Source organism: Orcinus orca, chromosome 14 (assembly GCF_937001465.1).
Source record: "Orcinus orca chromosome 14, mOrcOrc1.1, whole genome shotgun sequence".
Taxonomy (NCBI): Eukaryota; Metazoa; Chordata; class Mammalia; order Artiodactyla; family Delphinidae; genus Orcinus; species Orcinus orca.
The window spans coordinates 41,040,821-41,064,302 of record NC_064572.1 but is presented as its reverse complement, the minus strand read 5'-3'; positions in this window follow the sequence as shown (position 1 = coordinate 41,064,302).

Below are 23,482 nucleotides of genomic sequence, written 5' to 3'. Positions count from 1 at the left end.
ACATGGTCTTCCCTCAGTGTGTATCTGTGTCCTAACATCCTCTTCTCTAAGGATACTCTTCATATTGGCATAGGGCTCACCCATATGACCTCATTTTAACTTAATTACCCCTTTAAAAGCCCTGTCTCCAAATACAGCTACATTCTGAAGTGCTAGGGTTTAGGACCTCAACATCTGAATTTGGTGGGCGGGGCACAATTCAGCCCATAACATTGCCTCTTTCCATTTTTTTCCCTTCAAATAAAACCAAGTGCCCAGTTAGAAATGTGTAAGCGTGTATGTAGGAATGCAAAATGATCCTTCTCCTCCCTAATGATACTTTATTTCTTCTAGTTTTCAACACTATGCATAGTCAGCCCCCTGAGCTGTGCACCTCCAAGGAACATGACAGTTATATCCCTCAGAGGGACATGGTATCTCCAAGCCTGTCCACATTGTCCAGCTTTGAAGCCAACGCTCATCACTGCCCCCTGAGCTAGGCAGAAGCACTGCTGCCTTAAAGAGGGCTTGAGGTCAGGATCTGTCTCGAGATCTGATTTGGATCGTCTGCCCTTTCAGTCTGCTCATACCCTAAAGATGCCTGCATCATTTATGAGATACTCTAAGGCTGGCCCTTCACCAGGCCCTTTGTAGGGCTTAGCTCACTGACATTGTCTGACCCCTTCTAACTCTCTGTCACCATAGGTATATGTGCATATTTGCATGTTGATTATTACATACCTGCTACCAGGTATTCTAAGTGTTTTGCAGATGTTAAGTCGTTTAATCTTCACAATAACCCTAGGAAGCAAGGGTCTTTATTATGCACGTTTCTATAGTTGAAGAGACTGAGGCTTCAGGGAGCAGAGCGACCTGTCTGAGGTAAAACACCCAGCCAGTGGTGGAGCCTGCACCTGAAACCAGGTATTCCAGAGCATATCTGTTCTTCACACAGCCTTGTGAGGGAGTATTTGCTTTCACATCTTGCAAATGAGGAAAGATATTTATAGCTGTTAAGACCCAGGGGTTTCTAATTCTAAAACCATTTTTCTTTCCACTGTGCCACCCTGTTTGCTTGGACACTGTCTGTTCCCCAGAGCCTAGGCTGATCCTCCCTCCTGTCACACATCCCTCAAAAACACCCAGAACTAAGCACAGTCACTTCACATCAATATTGTAGAGTGCCATTAGGTCCCTTTGGGAAAATGGAGAAAGCACAGGCTTTAGAGTCAAGCAAAACTTGCTTCAAACCTCATCTCTCCTAATTTCCAGCTCTGTGGTCTTAGCCAAGTTACTTAACTTCTCTGAGTCTCATAAAAGTGAGGATAATATAACTGGGTAACTGTGCATCTTAAATGCTCAGCAAATGGTAGTTAACCCACTCACCCTGTCCCCAGTAAATAGTATGGTAATGTGGCTCTGCAGCAACATGACTTCTCAGTTCTCCCCATCAAGAGATCACTCCCCATCACTCCCTTCCCTACCCTGGATTCTGAGCTGGCCTTGGGGCTTGTTTTGGCCAAAAGAAAGTGACAGAAGTGATGGTGTGTCAGTTGCAAGTCTCAGGAGGCCTTGTATGCTTCCACTTTGTCTCATGGACTCTTACTGCCCCCATGAGAGCAAGCCTGGACTAACCAGCTGGAAGATGAAAAACCACATGGTGCAGGACAGAGTCATTGCAGCTGAGGCCATCCTAGACTGCCAAGTCTCAGCCAGCTGGCCAGCTGACCACAGATGCATGAACAAGCCCAGCTGAGATCAGCTAACCACCCTGCCATCCTGTTGACTCCTGAGAAATAAGACACAGTTGTCATTTAAATTATTGATTTTGGTGTGGTTTGTTATGCAGCAATTGCTGACTGATACAGCCAGATATTCATAGTATCAGTACTTTGTAGAAAAACCTCAAAAACATGCTCAAATTTACCCAGAGAAGCATCCCCTCTCTTGTATGTACTCTCACGTACACACTTATATTCTCCCCATGTGTTCATAAGAGAAGATCTATACAGGCTACTGTATGATGATTCTAACAACAAATGACAGTGGTAAACCTTTGTTTCCATGGGCTCCAATAAACTGTATTTGCACATGCTTCTCATTTTCCTTGTGTCAGAATTGGCATGTGGAGCTGGGATCTTTTTATGAGGCCTTTAGAGTTTGATTTTAGCAAAGAGGCTGGCACTTCTTTTGGCGAAGAGCACACAATTCAAATGACATTAAAGCATTAGGGAAAGGGTCCACTTTCTCCCAAACTGGCCAATCCAACAGGGCCCAAGGGCCATGGTCATGGTTCCGTGTCCTTGTTGTGCCTTCTGTTCCATGGCTATAGCCAAAGCACTAGGGTACTTGCCTGGATGGCCAAGGCACACCCCAAGTTCCTATAACAACTAGTGGCCTCACATGAGCCTGCAGGGCTTGTAGCACTTATCAGGCCTAATGTAATTATTGTGTGCATGTGTACACCTGTGGGCATGTATGTGTGCCTTTCTCCCACATTGTATTACACAGCAGTGAAATTAAAAATGGCTGTCTTTTATGGAGTCCTAAGTATTTATAATAGATCCTTTCTACCCCAGTTGAAAGATGGATCAGGAATTCCCACCAAAGCTGCTTGACGCCAGAGAGCCCAACAGTCCCAGCTATAGTAAGCACAGTTCCCTTGTATACTTTGATTCCAGGACAGTGTCAACACAGCCCCCTAGTGACTAGGTGAATCTGAATTCATGGTCTATAAAGAACGCCTTCATCACCTTCCCCTCTACTTCCTCAAACAAAATGTTCATTTCTTAGAGTCCAGCATCATTGTTAGGAGCCATGGATGGGTTCAGATTTCGGCTCGAGCACTTTCTACTTGAGTGATCTTGCATGAGCCCTTTAACACTGATGAGCCTCAGGGTTCTCTCATGTAAGTAAAATACCCCATGATATTTATAGTGTCCTGCTGAGGAAGTACATGCAGGTAGTTAAATGAGATGGTGCATGTATGATGCTTAGAACACTGCCTGTCATAGAGTAAGCACTAAATGCATAGCCCCTACTGTCCATTTATGCTTCCATTTAAATCACACTTTCAGAGCAGCAGTAATTTGCCAGCTGCAAAATATGCAGAGATACTGGGATGGAAGAGACCTGGCTCCTCCATGAAAGGCTCACCTAGCTGTAAGGGGGAAATGAGGGTAAACAGTGCACTATGATATACAGGGGTGAGGGAGGCAGTTGTTCTGCAGATGAGAACATAGGTCTGAGGGAGCTCAGGGGAAGAACCTTCTTGGTCCAGGGAATTGGGGAGAAGTCGCAGAGGAGGTGATATTTGGGTTGCACTTAGAAGGATGAGGGGGAATTTGACAGTTGAAAAGGTCAGTTATTCCAGACAGAGGCAAAGGCCTGTGGGAAGGAATTGGGCCACGCAGGGCCTGTGTTTTGATCTAGGGAACGTGGAGAAGTTCACGTGGAGGCTCTCGGGAGGGAAGTGCCGGGGGATGGAGCTCTAAAGGAGAGTCCCAGAACTCTTCAAGAGGGTCTGGTTTCCTTCTGCTGCCTGTGCAAGAGGGAGGAAAATAATGTTATTTTGGATGGTGGGAGCAGAATTCCACTCAGGGAGAGAATATGCTTGTTTAAAAAGAAGCTTTAATGGGTCTTTTGAATATGATTGGAGGCCCTGTGGGGATCGTTGGAATGGGTTGGGGTACATCAAGGAGAGGGAACTGTGGAGCAGAGGGATTTCAGGAAGTGTGGATGGAAGAGATGAACAAGAAGCGGGAGGGGAGATGCAGGGCAGGGCAGAACCAGGAGAGAGGGTGAGGGGGAAGGGAGCACGGAGCTGCCAGGGAGATAGTGGAAGGTGAGGAGGAGGTTTCAAGGCTGCTGAGAAGAGAAGAGGACAGGCTGTCTGTCACTTGCTTTTAGGCTGCTGGCTGTGCAGTGCTGTCATGCCTCTTCAGGAAAAGGGGCTGCACCGCCAAGCAGCCTGCACAAATGGTGTTTGTGAGAAATGAAGGAACAGGGACTGAGTTCCAAGTTGAGGTCAGCCCAAGGCAGAAATAAGAGGTAAGGTATCAAAATAGAGTAGAAATTAGGTGACGTAAACACAAAAGCCTCCAGGAAGTCACAAAAATGTGGAGGCAGTATTAAACTGCAGAACTTTTGAAACTATTTTATTTATATATTATAGAACAGAGAGACACTGGCTGTCACTTGCGTTCACACGTATGTCACCCATTGTCTTTGCGGGCATGAGGTCTTTTTCGAACACAGCATGCAGCTATTGCATCTTCAGGAGAAATGAGGAGGGTAGATTTTGAGAATATTTTAAATTTGGGATCCTTAACTATATATTTAATTTTCATAGCCATTTTTCTTGTTCAGTGATATGAGGGTGTCTTGACCTTTCAAGTTTATCTACAGCCTCTTATTCACTAAGCCCATGAAATAGATGGTACCAGAGCATAGGGCTGCCAAGACCTGACGTGTCTCCACTAACAGCAAGAGAGAATGCGAGAAACGTTCTAAAACTCTTAGTGCCTCAGAAATGACTGCGTGGTTTTTTTTTTTTTTATTCAGGCATCACTGAGTAGTAAGGGACAGAAACCCACTCCAAATATCAGGAACAAAAGGGGGGCTTTTCTGGAAGGAAATTACAGTTAACTCAAGGAACCCAAGGCAAGGCATGGAGCCAGGAACAAGCACAGAACTGGGAAGTCAAGTGGTCTCTTGATTCTGTTTCTTCCAGCTGCATTTTGTCTTTCTTTCCTCCATCCCAGCATGCGTGGGATCCCCAGCCTTGCTCTAGATAACCTGGGGACGGGTTCTCCAGTCAAATGTTCCCCGGAGGCCGGCACCTCTCACCTTAGTTCAGATTCCTAGGAGCCCGAATCTCACTAGTTTGTCCCTGTGGATTGGCTGCCGGTTTGGGAATCTCCCTCCCTTTCGATCATCTGTACCTGGGAGTGGAGGCAGGTGGCAGGGAAGTGGATTCTCACATTTGAAATGGACTAGTTTCAAAGAAGTCAGATTAATAGGAAAATACCCTCCTGCCTGTTGGGCAGAACTGCCGCCAATTAGAGCGTCTCCTCCACAAGGAGAGGACACTGGCTTTTAGAGTACCACGTCTGCACGGCCTCATGCCAGACACTCTGCCCTTATCTCACTTTCTCCTATCAGCCACTTTGGGTAGGAGATGTGGTGGTCCCCATTTTACAATTAGTGACTTGCCTGGAACCTCATAACCACTTTAGGGTGGGAATCAGTTTAACCTGAAGGCTTAGCCCCTTTCTTCACGAATAGTATCAAGCTGACAGGGCTACTCTGTCGCCAGAGCTCATTCCTTGGCATCCCAGGCCCTCCTAACCCTGGCTCTGCAGGCCTCCAGATGTGCTGGAGGAGGCGGGGTGGCTTTGCCAAAGGAGCTGGCCCTACACCTCGTTCCTGCTTTTTCTGTTACAGCAGCAGCACTTAAAAGGGCCAAGGGGCCATAGGTGGACGATCATCCTGTGAGGACTGCTTGGTGAAGGAAGGGCTTTGAGAAGGAGAAATGATCAGAGGTGGTTTTGTTTACATGGGCATGTAGGGGAAGCCTATCTGCATGCAGTTGTCAAGGACTCTCTGTACACAGAGACCCCTGTGCAGGGGACGCCTTTCACACACACATGCACGCACATACACACACACAAACCCCTACACAGCATTCATGGAGATTATATATATCACACACACATGCATCGTGTACACTGCATCTACAGTGTGTCAGACCAGGGATTTAAGATGTAATCCCAACTTTGCCTCTTGCTGCCTCTGTGATACTGGATAAATCTTTCTATATCTTTGATATTCACTTTCTGCTTCAATAAAATGAAAATAATTATAGACTTTCAATGGTGATGTGAAAATAAACTGAGATAATATATGTAAAAAACTAAGTGCCCACCACATATTTAGCCATGTATAAATTTAAACAAAATATAAATTATTATTCAACTATATGTACCTAGACCCACGTGCACACATGCTCATTCATATGCATGCATACTTGTATTTCTGTACACATACACCTTTGTATATATACAAGAACATATAACCATAAATACCAACATACACAATGATTTTATACACATCCATGGATAGTACTAACGTTTATAACCATTCACATACACATGTATGTTTATATGTAAGCATACACATGTGTAAGCATACACCAACTCATTCTTAGACACACCCACATTAGACATATATGTATATACATCTAATACATACATAGCACACACATATATACAAATTATATATGTGTGTGTGTATATATATAAATATATATTATACATTTTATATAGTAAGAATTCACCTCTAATACTTAAACAGGTCAGGATAGTTCATAGCTCTGAAAATATCCCTCTGGTCTGCTGATCTTACTGCCTCACATATGACAAAGTACTTCTGTTGCTTCCTTTGGGGAAAAAACACCTAGACTGCGGACATGCACTCTTTGATCTTCATTAGCCTGTTGGTGGTGGAGAAGGTCATCACTCCACGTCAGGCGTGGAGGAGAGACACCCACTTCCCAGCCTGGGGAGAGGAGCCAGTCTGCATTTGGAGCACCACCAGCCAACCACGAGATGGGCTTTTCTCATACAGAAGTCCTGTCTTCGGCGCTGGTTCACAGAAGGCTGGGCTTGGTTAGTACAAGGTGTCTTTCTTCCCTCAGTGATATGCTCATAGGTGAGCTGCCAGAGAGCTGCAGTTTGTATTCCTGAGCGTGTGTGTGCAGTGGGAGCTCTGTGTACAGGGCACCAACGTCCTCTCAATCTATCTGCACAGTCCCAGAGTCCTTGGGAAATTGAATTTGTGTTCAGTGGTTCTGGGGTTGGAGCACAGGCAGTAATCAGCACTGCCTACTGCTGCCTGGGCATCCTGGGGCCTCACACCCAGGTCCCCAGTCTGCTTGGGACTTGCGGGTTTGTACATCTCATTTTGGGGAAGACACCCAAACCTAAGGGACTGGAGATGCAGGCAAAGCTCCATGCAGAAGTACATCAGGCCGCCTCATTTATATGGTGTCACTTCCATTTGTAAATTATGAAAGGCATGAAGAAGGAAGACTTTGATTCATCAAATTTATGGATTCAATAACTGCGGCCATTTCAGACAGCAGGGATCCCTGCAGATTATTTCTCCACGTAGGATTAGGTAGCAGAGAGAGAGAGAGAGAGACAAATGCCAAATATTCTGCTGTATTTATGAAATGTCAAATGTGCTTTCCAGGGTAATTACATGAATATTGAATAGACTCGCTGAAATTTACAACCTTGAACTGAGTATTTGGGGATGCTTCTTGCCAGCAGCCTCCGTGTAGATAGGACAACAGCTGTGGCACAAAAGACCCAAATGGAATGGAATCCGTCCTGCCCTCACTGCTCAGCTTGCTTTGCCATTGCAGCTGGATGACTTGGCCTGGCTTCATAAATACTGACCATCCAAGAAGTACATGTCAGACCCAGTTGACATCGTAAGCATAAAGAGGGGACAGAGTTGGCATTAAATATCCCTTGACAGTTCTCAAAAAAAAAAGTCATTTTATGACAATTGTCCCCAGATCTGGTGGAATAGCATATAGCATATCAGAACCCAGGACTTTTCTATGGAGAGATGAATCATTCCTTTGCTGGTTTCTCCAAAATCTTGGCATCTTCTTGTTTTGTTTTGTTTTGTTTTTTGCGGTACGCAGGCCTCTCACTGCTGTGGCCTCTCCTGTTGCGGAGCACAGGCTTCGGACGCGCAGGCTCAGCGGCCATGGCTCACGGGCCCAGCCGCTCCACAGCATGTGGGATCTTCCCGGACCGGGGCACAAACCCGTGTCCCCTGTATCGGCAGGCGGACTCTCAACCACTGCGCCACCAGGGAAGCCCCTTGGCATCTTCTTTGACTGAGAACATTCTAGATTCTGGTGGGCAAACAACCTTAGCATTAACTGAGGCAAAATCCCGTAGACTTTCCCACTTGCAGACCTAAAGTCCTGTTAATATGTGGGGGGTGGATTGTAGTCCCCTTTTTTGTCAAATTTCAGTTAAATCAATGTAATAGTCTTAGGGGCATTCTCACCTCCTCTTTCTCTTTAACCACTGATAACCTTGCTGTCATAGATAAGACTGCTCTAATCTCAGAAATGTCTCTCGAAGCTCTAGGTTGCTTCGCCACTGTCTTTTCCCAGGGCCCCCCCTCCCCGAGATTATTTGAATAGCATCCTATTTGTCTCCCTGCCTCTAGTTCATCCTTCACTGTAATCCCAGAGTGAATTATTATTTAAGATATCATAACTATATGTACTTTACAGACATGTCACCCACTGTTTCCCCTAGGCCCTGTGCTATAGCTCTTCATTGTCACTCACTGCTTCCTCAGCCCCCATATTCTTCTCATACCTCTGTACCTTTGTATATGGTGCCTCTACTGCCTAAGGCCCTTTGTCCTTTTCTCCACCCAACACATTCCTACTACCTCTGAAAGTCTAGCTCAAATGCTAAAGGTATATATTCTCTTTCAGATTCTTTTCCATTATGGGTTATTACAGGATACTGAGTACAGTTTCCTGTGCTATAGAGTAGGTCCTTATTAGTTATCTATTTTATATATAGTAGTGTGTATATGTTAATCCCAAACTCCCAGTTTATCCCTCCCCACCCTTTCCCCTTTGGTAAGCGTAAGTTTGTTTTCTATGTCTGTGAGTCTTTCTGTTTTGTAAATAAGTTCATTTGTATCCTTTTTTTAGGTTCCACATATAAGTGATATCATATATTTGTCTTTCTCTGTCTGACTTACTTCACTGAGTATGATAATCTCTAGGTCCATCCATGTAGCTGCAAACGGCATTATTTCATTCTTCTTTATGGATGAGTAATATTCCATTGTATAGATGTACCACATCTTCTTTATCCATTCATCTGTTGATGGACACTTAGGCTGCTTCCATGTCTTGGCTATTGTAAATAGTGCTGCTACGAACATTGGGTGCAGGTATTTTTTCAAATTAGAGTTTTCGTCTTTTCCAGATATATGCCCAAGAATGGGATTGCTGGGTCGTACGGTAGTTCTATTTTAGTTTTTCAAGAAACCTCCATAGTGTTCTCCACAGTGGCTGAACCAATTTACATTCCCACCGACAGTGTAGGAGGGTTCCCTTTTCTCCACACCCAGTTCACGTAGTGAAATGTTTGCATGGCCATGCAAGGTGAGTGTTATGTCTGTATTCCGCCTTGAACTTCCCAAGGGACAGAAACCTTCGCTGCCATCACCCTGAGATGCCCCGTCCTTCCCTGGATCTCCCGTTTTCTCTACCCATATCTCCCTTCCTTGCAGCCCTCCCTGTCTGGTGCTCTGTCTCTCATGGCCCTGACACACACTATCTCTCCAGTTCATGAGCAAGTCTTTCTCGTCTTCAGGTCCTCTTATGGCCTGTAAGTTCCAGAGCCTCAGAATTTAGTCTGCTCAGTTTCTGTCCATGGCAGGGAGAGAATGGTCTCTTGTCTCAGTTCTGTTGACTCTAACTGAGCTCTGGGCAGGAAATTTGGTAGTGGTCAGGGGGACTTCTAAGCCCACAGTATGGGCTGTGCCTGAAAATATTAGTTTTTTTGTGAGAGTAAATTGTATTCTGAAGACCATCTAGCCTCATCTTTGTCCTAAATGCTGTAGAAAGGGTAACAGTGGCCTTATGATGCTAAGGGCGTTGTTTCCTTCTCTTTGTCATTTTAAAATTTTAAAATAATCTGGCATTAATAGTGAAGTTACCAGGCTCAACATGTTGCTGTCAAATTATTGGTAGGGGAAAGAGAACAGCCCTGATTTCCAAACCCAAGCCCTCCCCTGCATTTTTCTAGAGCAGTGGATGGTGGACTAAACCTTTCTCTTTGTGAATCAGACAGTCATTGACCTTAAGGTTATTGGCTGGCCCTTACTGTGCATTTCAAGCAGATTAATAGACAAAGTCAAGATTCCTGCACGGAAGGTTCTGGCAGATACAATGAATCCAGATTGCACTCTTAGAAATGTGTAGACTATGAACAATGGGCTGAGGCCAAAGAAAAGCAGAGAAATATCTGCATCCAGCAACTGAGATTCTGCTGGGCATCGTGGAGTGTGGCTGGGCTTCCAGATGGCAGCGCAGGCTACTGTACACCCCATGTCTCTAGTGCCCTGTGCAGTAAACTTTCTTGACAATAATTAATAAATGAATGGATACATTGATTAAAGCCTAGGGCCCTATTTACCCTATCCCAGGGTGGTTACTTTTAGAAAAATACTGTGGTAACCAAGGGTAGTTTAAAAATTTATGATCTTTTGACAAAAATCTTTCAGTCTTTGAATTGAAACAGTATAATTCAATCTGTCAGCGTTCTGCTAGGAATCTCACTTTCAGAGACTGAATTTGTCCAGGAAAATCTGGGGGAACAACTGACTACAAGGTACCTTGGAACAGCACTTCTCAAACTTTAATGTGCACTGGGATCACGTTGGAGATCTTGTTGAAATGCACACTCTGATTCGGTAGGACTGAGAAGAGGCATGAGATTCTGCATTTTTAATAAGCTCTTAGCGGCTACTGATGCTGAAGCTGCTGGTCCCTGGACCACACTTTGAGTAGCAAGGCTTTAGAGGTGACTTGTTATAGGGCTCTCAGTAAGGTAGGGATAGAGGAGGTGGGTAGAGCTTACCTCCCCTCCTCGAGGATACTTGGTGACGTCTGGGAATTTTTTTATTGTCTTAACTAGAGAGATGCTACTACTGTCATATCATGGTAGAGACCAAGGATGCCACTAAACATCCTACAAGGCACAGACTGTTCCCACACAAAGCATTATCTGGCCCAAAATGTCAGCAGTGCTGAGGTTTAGAAATTCTGCTCTAGGGGAAAAAACACAAGATTTGCAGTCTGGTTTACTTGAGGTCCACCCATGACCATCCACTTAATTGCTGTAACCATTACAATACTCTCTGAGTGTCAGTTCTTTGGAGAACTACCTAACTAGGATCAGCAGAAGGCCTGGATATGCAGTAAATGTTCAATAATATTTGTTATCAATTAAAAGAAGGTCAAAGAACTGTCTTTCCTTGTAGACCTATAGAAAAGCAATTACCATAATTGAGTACCTATTATTGTATAAATCAATAATTTGAATATTTCAGAGATGCTTCAGATTATACAGGCAAACCCTGGGCATAGACTGTCTCTTGAATCTGTAATATTAGATTTCTAAGATAAAATGGTCCTTCAATCCCCATTGTTGGGCAGATATTGACAGCAGCTGTTCTCACAAAGTAACAAGTTAAAATGGCCAGTCGATTGAGAAAGTTGGGTACTGTGTCTTTGACCATCCCAAGGGCAACAGTGTTTTCTCATCTCAGAGGCACCCGGCTTTGACTTGCAAAAGCATGAGTATGCAGAATCCCACTTGTGGTGATTTCAGGGGCTTCCCTTGGTTTTTCTCTTAGAACTGGGGCAAAGCTAACCCAGTAGGGAAGTCCTGGCAGGGGTGATGGGGCAGGAGCAGGCTGATGCTCTTGTTCTTGTTCTTGTTCTGTTCTTATTCTTGGCACTGGTGTACGTGCACTTCAGGCAACATCCGAGGCTTAATCTTTCCATGTATCTCAGAAAGCTTTTCCTATGTTCTTCCCCTCCCACACCCACCCTGCAGCTCCTCTGCCCATCACATAAGCAGATGAACACAAACACAGACAGACGGTCCCCCGCAACACACACACACTGCCCCATCTATGTCTCAACAGATGAGTCTTTCTGCTGCCTGCCCGTAAAAAGAAAAACAAGCAGATGGCACAGCTGGAAAAAAAATGTCTGTGCTTTAGAGGGTCAATAAAGCTCTTTATCATCCCAGCAGGAATGGGCAAGGATCCGGCAGGACACCGGGGTGCTCAAGAAGAATGTTAAGCATCTGTCTAACGTGTTGGTGGAGCATTCAGGAATCATCTCCAGGTCTCGCTCTTGCCAAATATCTTGCATAATAGCCCTGGGATCCAGAGGTTGCCTTTCCCTGGTTCCCCTATCACTTACCATGCTGCTCTGCAGCCTGTCTGCCTGCCTGTAGAATTTCATGAAAAGTTACTCTAAAAGTTTCTTACATTTGCCTGGATGGAGACAATTATTAGATCAATTTATATGAATAGGTAATTCATATCTATTAGAGTAGATAGATCAAGGATTTGGGACTGAATATGCTAGGAGGACTACAGGACTAGCACACAGTTCTACTCATGGCTATAATTTATTATGAGGAAAGGAAACTAAACACACTCAGCAAAGGGAAGAGGCACAAAAGGCAAGGTCTGGGGGAGACCAGCCTCAAGCTTATAGAGTCCTTGCCCATTGGAATCAAACAGGATACACTTCATCCCCCAAGCAACATGTGTGAAGAGTTGCCAACCAGGGAAGCTCATTAGAGACTTAGTAAAGAGTATTTTTTACTGATCACTTGGGCAGGCTCTGCCTGGATTGTACCCAAATTCCAGACTCCCAGAAGAAAAGCAGCTGTTCAGCACACACCACATTGTTCATACAAACAGCTTAGGCACAGTGAGCCACTCTTACCCGGTTATGGTGGGAACTTTCCTGAAATCTAAGTTCCCAGACACTGGTCAAGGCCCCACCTTGCAAACAGGCCTTTTCAGGGAGGATCACAGTGGAGACCTGTGATGTTAACTGTTTCTGCACAGTCACGGGCCCTGTGCTGGTTCCTCTCGCTGTCCTCCCTGGGGCAATTGGCAACTCAGTGGGAGTCCAGACTCCAGAGCTGTGACAAGGTGCATTGGGGCCCCCATTCCTCCTGCAAAGGCAGAGACAGCTGGTTCTCAGCCACTCTGCCTGGAGCCTTTGAAGATGCAGATCCTGTGGGAGAGGACCATGATTCCCAGGGATAACAGGTTATGCCAAAACAAAGACAATCTCTTCTCAGAACCTTCTCTGTCTGTAAGGTCAGCTGCTCCATTTTCTTCTTTGAATTAGGAACACTCAGGGTTTTATTCTTGTAAGTCAAAGGATCTTTTTGAAGAATGGCATGTAAGATTTTTTTTTTTGGCTTGAAAGCTTGCAGGAGTCTTTATCTTTGAAATTGAAAGCTTTTCCCTCCTCCCCCTAGGATATGCCTTGGCATATTTTCTTATTATTAACTTTGTCCAGCATGTGATGCTCCCTTCCATTTCTTACCTCAGATCTTTTTAGTATTTTCTTGGCAGTTCTACAAAGTTTTCTTCTATTAGATCTGTAATTATTGATATTCATCCTTGGTAATACTGACAATTTGGGGGCTAGATTTCCATGTTCTGTCTTGTCATTCATTTTCTAACTCACTCATTTATTTAGTCAGGAATTTGTTCATTTACTCAATAAACAGTCCCAAACATCCATGCCCACTAGGGGCACTACCAGATGCTAGAGATTCAAAGATAACTATCTTATTTTGGGCTGCTATAACAAATTACCATAGACTGGGTGGCGTAAGCAACAAACATTATTTCTCACAGTTCTGGAGACTGGAACATCCAAGATTAAGGAATCAGCAGTTCCTGTGTCTGGTGAGGGCCCACTTCCTGGTTTGCAGATGGCCATCTTCTCCTTGTAACCTCACATGGTGGAGAGCAGAGCTAGCTAGCTCTCTGGTCTCTTCTTATACGGACACTAATCTCATTCATGAGGGCTCCACCCTCATAATCTACTTACCTCCCAAGGGTCCCACTTCCACCATCACATTTGGATTAGAGTTTCCACATAGGAATTTTGTTGGGACACAAACATTCAGTCCATTACAATAACCAAGGTTATTGTTGGTGTTTAGGATCTTAATAGTGAAAACACATGTGCACAAATCCCCAGAACAACAGGGCTTTAATGGAGGCCTGCCTACCATACCAGGGAACACAAGGATGGGGATCTTTAGAGTGATGAGGGGCTTGTCTGTGAACTATTTTTCTGACGTTTATCTTTTACGCCAGCATTGGGTTCTCTGCAAAGCCACATTCTAATGATTTCAATCTCATTTTCATTTGGTTGGTTGCATTGCCTGTGCATTCACATTTTGTTGACAAGTGCCAGGATTTTGTACTTTGTGTGATGTGCTGATCTTCATCATTCCCTAGTGCTCTTTAGGAGCTGCTTGAAAGCCTGTTCCCAGCCTGCATGGGTCTAGTCCTAAAAGAGAAGTCAGTGAGTGGGAGAAGATGCATTTTTCTCTTTCTCCTACACCTCAGGGCTGACAGTGCCTCACCTTGACACAGATGCAGAAAGTAGCAGGTGGAAGCTTGAGTGCTTTCACTCTCCTGTCAAGTGTGGCTGGAAGCATAGGGTACTTCCCAGGACTGGGGCTGGAGAGATGGTTCTGGAAGCCTCAAGGAGAAAGCCTCAGAGACATCATCACTGTCTGGCTGCACTGGGGACTCTACTCAGATCACAGATGGATGAGGGGTGGGAGCTGCTTCTGACACCTGCCCCAGGGGCTCAGGTGTTTTTAGATGGTCTCCTAGACTGTCAGTGGTAGCACAGACCAGGTACAGGAGCAGGTTTAACTATAACAATGAGGCGTGGTTGGACACAGAGACAGTCCTCTGATGCTGTGGGAGCAGCGTAGATGAAAGGAAAATGTCATGTGCCTTCCATTCCTGGGAGCCCTTGTCATTCCCTGTAATTGCTGCTGCTACTGCTGTTGCTGTTGAAAACTCCTTGAATTAGATGATTTAACAGTAATAATGTTGAGCATTAGGGGGAATAGATTCCTTGTTTTTCATCTTTTTCTGCCATCTCTTTGGAATTCTTTCACCGGTTTATCTTCAAATAGAGGTAATTGAAAATTAATTTTTGTCATAGAAAATAAAAACCCTCTTAACATAATTGGAGCCTCCAGAGAGGGTCTTCTTAGTCAAAAAAGCAATCCTTCCCAATTACTGCTTTCTAGTGCTCTTTAGTGGGGTATTTCAAGAGATCTAGGTAGAGAAAGAGATGAGCTGCCCTCTATTGAGTACTTAAGTGAGTATTAGGTACTGGGATCAAGTCTCTACCTGTGTTATTTTATTTGGTCCATAAAACAAACTGACAAATAATAGTATCCCCATCGGGCAGATGACAAGACTGAAGTAGAGGTGAGGTTGAGAGATCTATGCTTGAATGAGGTTTAGGAGTTTCATTGGTTTCTAATCCACTATTCCTAGAAACATACTCATCTCTCAAAGGTTAACTTACCTCTCACCTGCACAGATGACACAGTGTGCATTTGCTTTACCTGGTTTTGGGTCAAGGCCGTTTACCGTTAGGGCTTGGTGGGTCATTTAGGGGCAAGGAAGTAAGAGCCTTCACACCCCCCCATCCTCCCAAATCAAAGCTCCTTCACTGGCTGTTCCATCCTCATCCTGGAACTGGATTGCAGGCAGGCTGGGTTTAGGATGTTCCTCTGTCATTAAGCCTTGTCATAAGTTGTCATTATTCCTTAACTTCCATTGTCATTACTTACTTGGAACTTTTCTTTACACTTTCGGATGCATTACCAGTCCATTTTTCTTCCTAAAAGGATCTTTAAAGCAGGCACCCCACTACTTGCACAGATGATGGTGGCTGGACTATACAGCCATGCCCTAGAGGGGACTGGCTCTAGGAAGCAGAAGACTCAGTATGTGTTCATGCCTCTTGGCTTACACAGATATCAAGTAAATGGGGAACTGTTTATTTGTTTCAAGGGTGATTAAAGTATTTGGGGTCATATTAGGAAAAGGGTCAAAAAGTTGAGAAATGAAATTCCAAGCCAGGCTCTGGGGTGCGTAGAAGTGGTGAGCATGCCCCCCTGTTGTTGGAGACAGACTGGAGGCTCCAGTGGGGGGAGCTCTGATTCCCCTGGGGTGCATTTGCAGCTCCATCAAAGGATGCTTCTTTTCCCAGTACCCGTGGCCTAACATGGGTGGGAAACCTCACTGTACACACGGTTGTGAGATCTGTCAATTCAAGACATTGTTTGGTACTTGGGGGGAAGGAAACATCTTTGCTGGGGCTAGCTCTGAATATTTCACTTAGGGTCTTTTCGTCCATGTATTTGCCATGTGGACTCTCCCAGTCACAGTGTGCCCTGTGGATGAGAAGATTTTTGTCCCAAACTGTCATGATCATAGAAGGGCATCCATGATATGCCAACGCAAAATCCATATTTCTAGTTTTCTTGCTTATTTGTCATTTTGTTTTCCTTTTCTCTTTTCATTTACTAATGTATTCATTCATTTTTCTGCCTGATAGGGGTGAGGAGAGATGAGATGGCACTAGACAAAAAGTGTCTTTAGAGGACTAGTGAAGCCTCAGTCACATGGTCTGAGTCATTCATTCATCCAGGAGTTCACAAGCAGGGACCACCTGTTTGCACTAAATGTCATAACATAGCATTTGTTCTTCACCTTCTTAATTTTTCTTAATGTTACAAATTGATTTTAGCTCCCGATATCAGCAGTAGGCAGCCTCCTCCTTTGCAAGGTGTTTATGATTACCTTGACACTAATATATGGGTCCCAAATTAAGAAACCATAGGCTAGATAAACTCCGATATCTCTTCCAGCTCTTAGTCCCTATGATTCCTTTTTAATTTTAATTATGCAGATATAAATAATGAGATTGCTAAGCAGGGACTTGAAAAAAAAAAAAAGCACTCCTCTCCATCCCTACAATCATATTCAACTCTAAAAACCCAGCCTCTTCAATTTGACTCTAAAAGTGGCCAGCTCCAATACATGAAATTTAAAATGTGGATTTAACAACAGTGAGGCAGAAACTGGCCAAGGTCTCCACTGGGAGAGGCCTCAGGAGAAGCAAGACTCACACCTGTGCAAAGCGGGCGTTAGGGGTGGGAGCCTACCCCGTAGGGGTGGGACGTGCTGAGAGCTGTTCTCTCAGCAATCACAGCCCCTTCCCCTCGGAGTCAAGTGCCCCGTATTAGGTGTGTAGGCATCAAAAGGCAATGAAACCCTAATTAAGGAGCTGCTGCTTTTTTCAAGTAGGGCCACACAGGCCGGGCGTGCTGCCATTTCAGCCCTAATTCAGACCATTCATCTGGAGGGGAGCAAGTTGGGAAAGTTTCCATTCCCAGCCCCAACATGCCCTGATTGGACCCTCTCCTCCTCTCTCACTTGAGCTTATTGAGATGAGCCTGCCAAGCCTGGTACTTGGGAAAGTACCCAAGGCCTATGGAGGCGCTGTTGGGACAGGTGAGCTGAACATCTAGGGCCTCTTCATTGAGGAGCCCACATGCGTATGCACACCAACGAACAAGTCTGAGGGAAAACAAAAGAAGAAAAAATTTCCCCTTCAAACCAATTGATTCTTCAGCAGCAACAGGAATATTGAAGCTGAAATGTCGACGGAACTCCAGCTCCTGAAAGGCTCCAGTGAGGGCTCTGGGGAAGATAGGAGACACCTGCTAATGAGAAGAGTTTTTTTTTTTTTTTTTTTTTAAACCATTGCAAGTCTTTTTTTTTTCTTTTTTTTTTTTTAAATAATAAAAAACTGACACCCCTAGAATGACAGTTTCCAAAACTGGAGGGAAGATAGAAACAGCGGAGGTTTTATAGAGACGGAATCTCTTGCTGAGACAAACTGTCAAATTTTTCATTATATCCATTTCAAGGCAGGCATTTATTAGCTTTCTAGTGACTATATATCTCCTGTAATGTTCTTACTGTGGTTTGCCTCTTAATTACCTGTAGAATTTGCATTTAAACTGAGTTAAAGTGTGCTATCTACTCTTCGGCTTCACACAGCTGTTTCCATGGTAACCAAAGGGGTCTCCTGGTGGCTGGCTGGCCTGGAATGTCTGCTTCAGCTGGCCTAGAAGCATCTCCCCGTCATTGTTGATCCGTCTCCTTCACTTCACAGATTAAAGTGAATGAAAGCATCAAAGGATCCACTGACCCCTGTCGGATTTCTCTAGAAACTACTGTCAGCAGCAAGATTTCCCTTTTTTGATGAGCCTTTCAGGATTGGGGTCTGGGGTTGATTTCTCCCTGTGTAGTCCACTCAGATTGTCCCCTCAGCTTCAGATACATCAATTGACCGGGCCTGATGTCCAGTCCCCTCTGTTGACCCAGAGACTTAGCACAGGTCCCGAGCCCAGGCTCCTCCTTGCCTGGAGAGCATGAGTGGAACTTCTTCCTTATGGGGAGCAGCATGACCCTACATAAGCATTGTTATTAAAGACGGTCGTAGCAGGAGGTCATGACAACACGATGCACACTGCACTGAGCTAGTAATCAAGAGCGCGTGGATTCCAGGCCTGGCTCCTGCAGTCTTGGACAAAGCTGGTTTAGTCCTCCAAAGCTAAACAGAGATGAAAGGAAGATGAATGTGTGCTGAGTGATTTTCCTTGATCCCACTGGCACTGAAAGCAAATGTTTCTAAGGTTACTTTTTCCCCTCAAAGAGAAATGGATTAAAAACAAACAAAGGTGCAGTATAACAATTTTTTGGGGGGGAGTGGGGAACGACTTGTGATATGGCCCTGCACAGACCACAAGGGAAGAAACACAGACCTCTGACCCATCCCATGGTGTGGCCTCAGACTTGGGAAGCAAGGAGGCAAGAAGGGAACTGCATAGCAATCTGTGCAACTCTTGCCCTCAGCTCTCTGAAAAAGCTAAGCAGAGATTACGCTCACACCTTCAAGGACTGGAGCCCAGCTACTAATGTTCCCCCTTAATCCTCTCTGTTGACCAGTCCCGGGGTTGGGCTGAGAAAAGGCATAGATCTAGGTCTGCCGTGTGATCTGTTATGTACCATCTCATAATGGAAGAAGCAACTCAACTGGGAGTAGTGGCGGTAAAAAGACTCGCAAATCACATGGACAATAGTAAGTGGCCAAAAGCCAGGATTCTAGGTAGTTCTACTTGCTTATCCTGGGAGCCAACTTTCCATTGCAACCAAATTTCAGAAGATAAAAATGTGGCAGATGTCAGTCATTGTTTCTCCATATTTAGTAAAGTCCTTCAAAAAATCTCCTTTGTTGCATCAGAACACTTAATCTGGTTTGTCTTCAAGATTGGCCATGATTGAACCTGTAACTATATTGCCTTTTACTGGACATTTTTGTTTTCTCCTCTCCCTGGATGCTGCAGTAAACTTACTTCAACTGCCTGTATTTCAAATTCATCAGTGATTTAGACTGAATGTCTATGGCACATGGGAGTTCAGCACAATTCCCTGGTGACCCCCTGGCTGAATTCCTGAAAGGGAATGAGCTCCCTGTACTTGTCTTGGTCTGTTTCCATGGGTCCTGAGTGGACCCCAGAATGGTGTGTATCTGTATGATGTGTGTCTGCTAAGGTGGTAATTTTGAAGACAAAACTTTCATCAACTGGGATTTAGAAAAAGGCCTGTCTAGAAAGCACTTCAGCAGATAACCGAGCAGGGAAAAGTTTGGGGACACCCCCCCGCCCCGCCCCGCCCCAGGTAAGCATGGAGGCTGCAAGTTGAGCAACATCAGACTTAGGAATTGAGCCACTGCAAACTTGTCCCTGCTACTCCCAGTCCTCTCTCCATGTAACTACTTGAATGTAAAGCTTTCACTAGGGGTTTCTGTCTCCTGAGCGTTAGCCTTCAGTGTTCTTAGTCTGAGCTTAATGGTTTCCATTTTGGTTTCTTCTCTAAGATATTCAAAACAAATGTAACCTTACTGAAGACTGAGAGACACAGAGGCTAATGTCCTGCAATTTATTTTTTTCTCATGAGATCACTTAACTCTCTAGCCTGTGTAGGTGTATAGCCTAATTCCCAGGGTATAAGTGAGCTTGAATGGTTCACATCTGCATGATATGAGTAGACAACTTTCCATCAGGTGATAGAGGGGTTCCCATGATCTTCCAGTGATACAGCCAATACTATATTGGGGGTTATCCCTTTCAACAGTCTACTTCTAATTCTGGTTACTTCATTAGTTATTTTTCTTTCTGTTGCAATTAAGAGAAATCCAATCTAAAATATCTTAAATTTTAAATAGATGGGAAGCAATAGTACATATAGCTGAAAATACCAGAGAAGAGCTGACTTAGGATGGCTGAATCTGTGAGATCATTCAAAACACATATCTCCTCTCCCAGCTCTGTTTTCCTTGTATTGCCTCCACACTCAGGTAGGCTCTCCATTTGAGGCGGCAAGATGATAGTCATAGTTCTGAGCTTGTAGAGTATCAACCGCCCAGAAACAACAGAAGGAAGAAGGGGAGGGTCTCTTTCTCACTGAAAGTTTTGGATGCACTGTTCATTGGGTCAAGTCAGGTTATATGTCCATACTTGATCTGGTCATTATGACCTAGGATATAAACAGCAGTGATTGGTTTAGGCTTGGTCCCTCTGACTATCTCTGGTAGATGGACTGGGAACAATCCCGCCTAAACTACATGAAAGAGAAAAATCTGGATGCTACAACAAGAGATATAATTACTCCAATTTCATTTCTTTATGTCACTGTTGTGAAAAAAGAGTTATTTTCCTTACACGAATTTGGCAACTGACGTCAAGTGTAGTAATATTATGATACTATTCAATTAATAGATCGTGATTTGAGTCCTTGTCTTTCTGACCCCATATTCCATGTTTTGGACTAAATTCTCTTGCTCAGTTTTCCTCGTGGCTACATTATGGAGATTGGACTCAGAAAGTTCAGAGTTTGGTTTCTCAAAGTATACCAATTTTAATATTCTGAATCTTGTATGATGACGATGATGGTGATGATGATGGTGATGATTTTGTTAATTGGTTAATTTTGTTAATTGGTGTCATATTTTGTTAATTGGTATAAATTTCTAAATATGTTCCATCGATTATTTTCTCACTTGCTGATGATTTAAGCAAGTATTTATGTCCCCATATCTTTGAAGCTAAGAGGAAAGTAGACAATTCCCATAGTCACCCAGTTAGTGAAATGGAGAGCCAGGATTAGAAACCAGATCTCCTTTCTTTTATTTCAGAGTCCTTTCAACCACCTCCAATTCTTTGTTTTTATGATTTCTTTTCTTTTGCGAAGGACAGGCCTCCTGAGGAACAGGGTGAAACCCTAAGGATCCATATAGCAGATTCTTTATTGGTCCTGAGGGGAAAAGCCAAGTGAAATGGTCTAGAAGTAAGTAGATGAACATCTATGAAGGTTTGAAAACCAGCATTACCCCCCAAACCACATTTGCTATCATAGTGAGAACTCTGGGTCCACCAGAAATCTCTGTTGGCCCTAAAGTGTTTTTGCTTTTCTGAAGGATTTTTATAATGCTATGAGGAAGATGAGCTCTTTGCTTCTCCCCTTGTTCATGTGACACCTCTATTTTTGCAGTTCCCCATTGATTCACAGCTTAGGGGGAGGATGTGCCAATCTAAGTGGTCTGATCCTAAGACCACTAGGATTTTAGGGTCTAGGATTGGCCACGTTTACTAGTGAGCAAGGTCAGTGATGCCCAGGTATCGAAGGTGGAGCCGCGTGGAAGTCTGCCCTGGCTGTACATAGCAAGGGAGGAAGCTGTCTTCAGGGGATTTAAAAACAATACTAAAGTTGACTGAAAGTTGATCTGGTTTTTATTACCACTGTGTTCCCAAACTCAATGTCAGTGACAAAATCCTTCTCCCCAGAGGGGTAACTGCTCCCACCACCACACCCTTTATATACCCCTGCAGGTAGGACGAATAGAGGCCAGGGGGAGTGGAATAGGAATTTCCGATACTTAGCATTTACTGCAGCTGAAACCCCACTCTCCTCCCCGCTTCCGGCCCCTCCCGAGCTTGCCCACAGATGCAAAGAAATTGCTACTGATCTATCACTGCAAACTGTCTGCGCTCCCTTTGGTCTGTTTGCCTCTCCCAAGCAACTCCCAGCCAAAAAGAGCTCAGCAGTGGGATCCCCCAGGGCAGCAGAATGACCCAGACTGTAAATGTGGTGATTGCTACTGCAGCACTGGAAAGGGAGAAAGAGAGCGACAGTGAGAATAAGAGAGTGACTCTGAGTTGGGTACTGGGTTGGGGGGGGGGGCAGTGGTTTGAGACAGGGAGAGGGAGGGAGTGGGTGAGTGTGGATGCGAATGGCTATAGCATTGGGAATAAAAGAAAAAGAGAGAGAGAGGGAGAGAGAGAGGCTGTGAGCTCACCCGGTCGTCCAACTCTCACCCCTGGATCGACTGTGGCTTTACCTTTCTGTCCTTTGCTTTTCTCAGCAGCCAGTCCTTACTTGGGTCACTACTTACAATTCCTAACCCTATTCAGTTTTAGAGAAGTATTAACTTGATTAGGAGAGAAAGCAGGGAATGTGTTGAAGGCTGCAAAGTGTCTCTGGCCCTTTGAACCTTGGAGTGCTTTGCTGGGTTTTACCTGTCCTCAGTAAACCTTTATTTTTCATAAAATGTCCTCAGCACCACGCCCTGTGACAATGCTCCTTTCTTCCAATGTATGCACAGTGGCATGAGGATAGCATCCCCAGATATACCAGAAGCTGTGTCTGCACCCTGAGCTCTTTTGGCAGAGGGCAGGGAAACTCGCAAGGCCTCACACCCCATCTCCTGGCGGATGAGGAGTTGGATACTAGGCTAAGAGGGGAGATACAGGGACAGGCATCTGGATTGAGGCTCTAGGAGGCTTGCTTTCTGGGGCCTCCCTGCTCCTTTATCTGACATTGGGTTGTCATTTTCCAGAGCTTTGGGGTCATTTCTGCAGGACATCTTTAGAAACATTTGCTGGGCCTCTTTGATCTCCAGGCCAGAATGTATTTTCTGAAATACCCATGTGTCTAAAGATCACTCCTGTCACGGTCCCTGTCCAGGGTTGGATCTGAGAGGAATCCCTAGGTGTTCCTGTGATTACAGAGACGGGCATTTTCTCTGCAACATCAGTCCATATCTCTAAGGCTGTGGACATGACACACCTCTGTAGAAAATTCTGTTTTTGCTTCTGTGACCCCTGTGGATCTTTCAAGTGTCTGCCTGTGGTTGTGGGGTCCCTGCATCTTCCATGGAACGGCCTTCTGAGCCACTGTGATCCTTGGACTGGTGTCTCCTGGGAAACGTCTTTCCTTGCCTCTGTGACTGCGGTGGATTTCTACCCTGGAACACCTGCATGTTCCAGTCATCTTTTAGGATTTCTTAGGGAATCATGGTATCCTGCAGTAGGGGAGGAGCATTGCCTGGCACTAGAGCTGTCAGTTCAGTCTGGAAGGACCCTGGGCAAGCCCTGCAGGGAGAAGATGCTCAGTCACCCTTGTCAGCTAGGTGCCCTAGTCCATCCTTGGTGTAGAAATAAGGGGCTGCCTTGCCTGCAGAGAATTTAGAAACAATACTGAAACTTCTAAATATTAATCTGCTTTCTATCTGTATTAGTTTGCTAGAGCTTCCATAGCAAATACCACAGATTGGGTGGCTTAAACAACAGAAAGTTATTTTCTCACAGTTCTAGAGGCTGGAGGTCCAAGATCAAGGTGTTGACTGGGTTGGTTGGTCTGATGCCTCGCATCCTTGGTTTGTAGA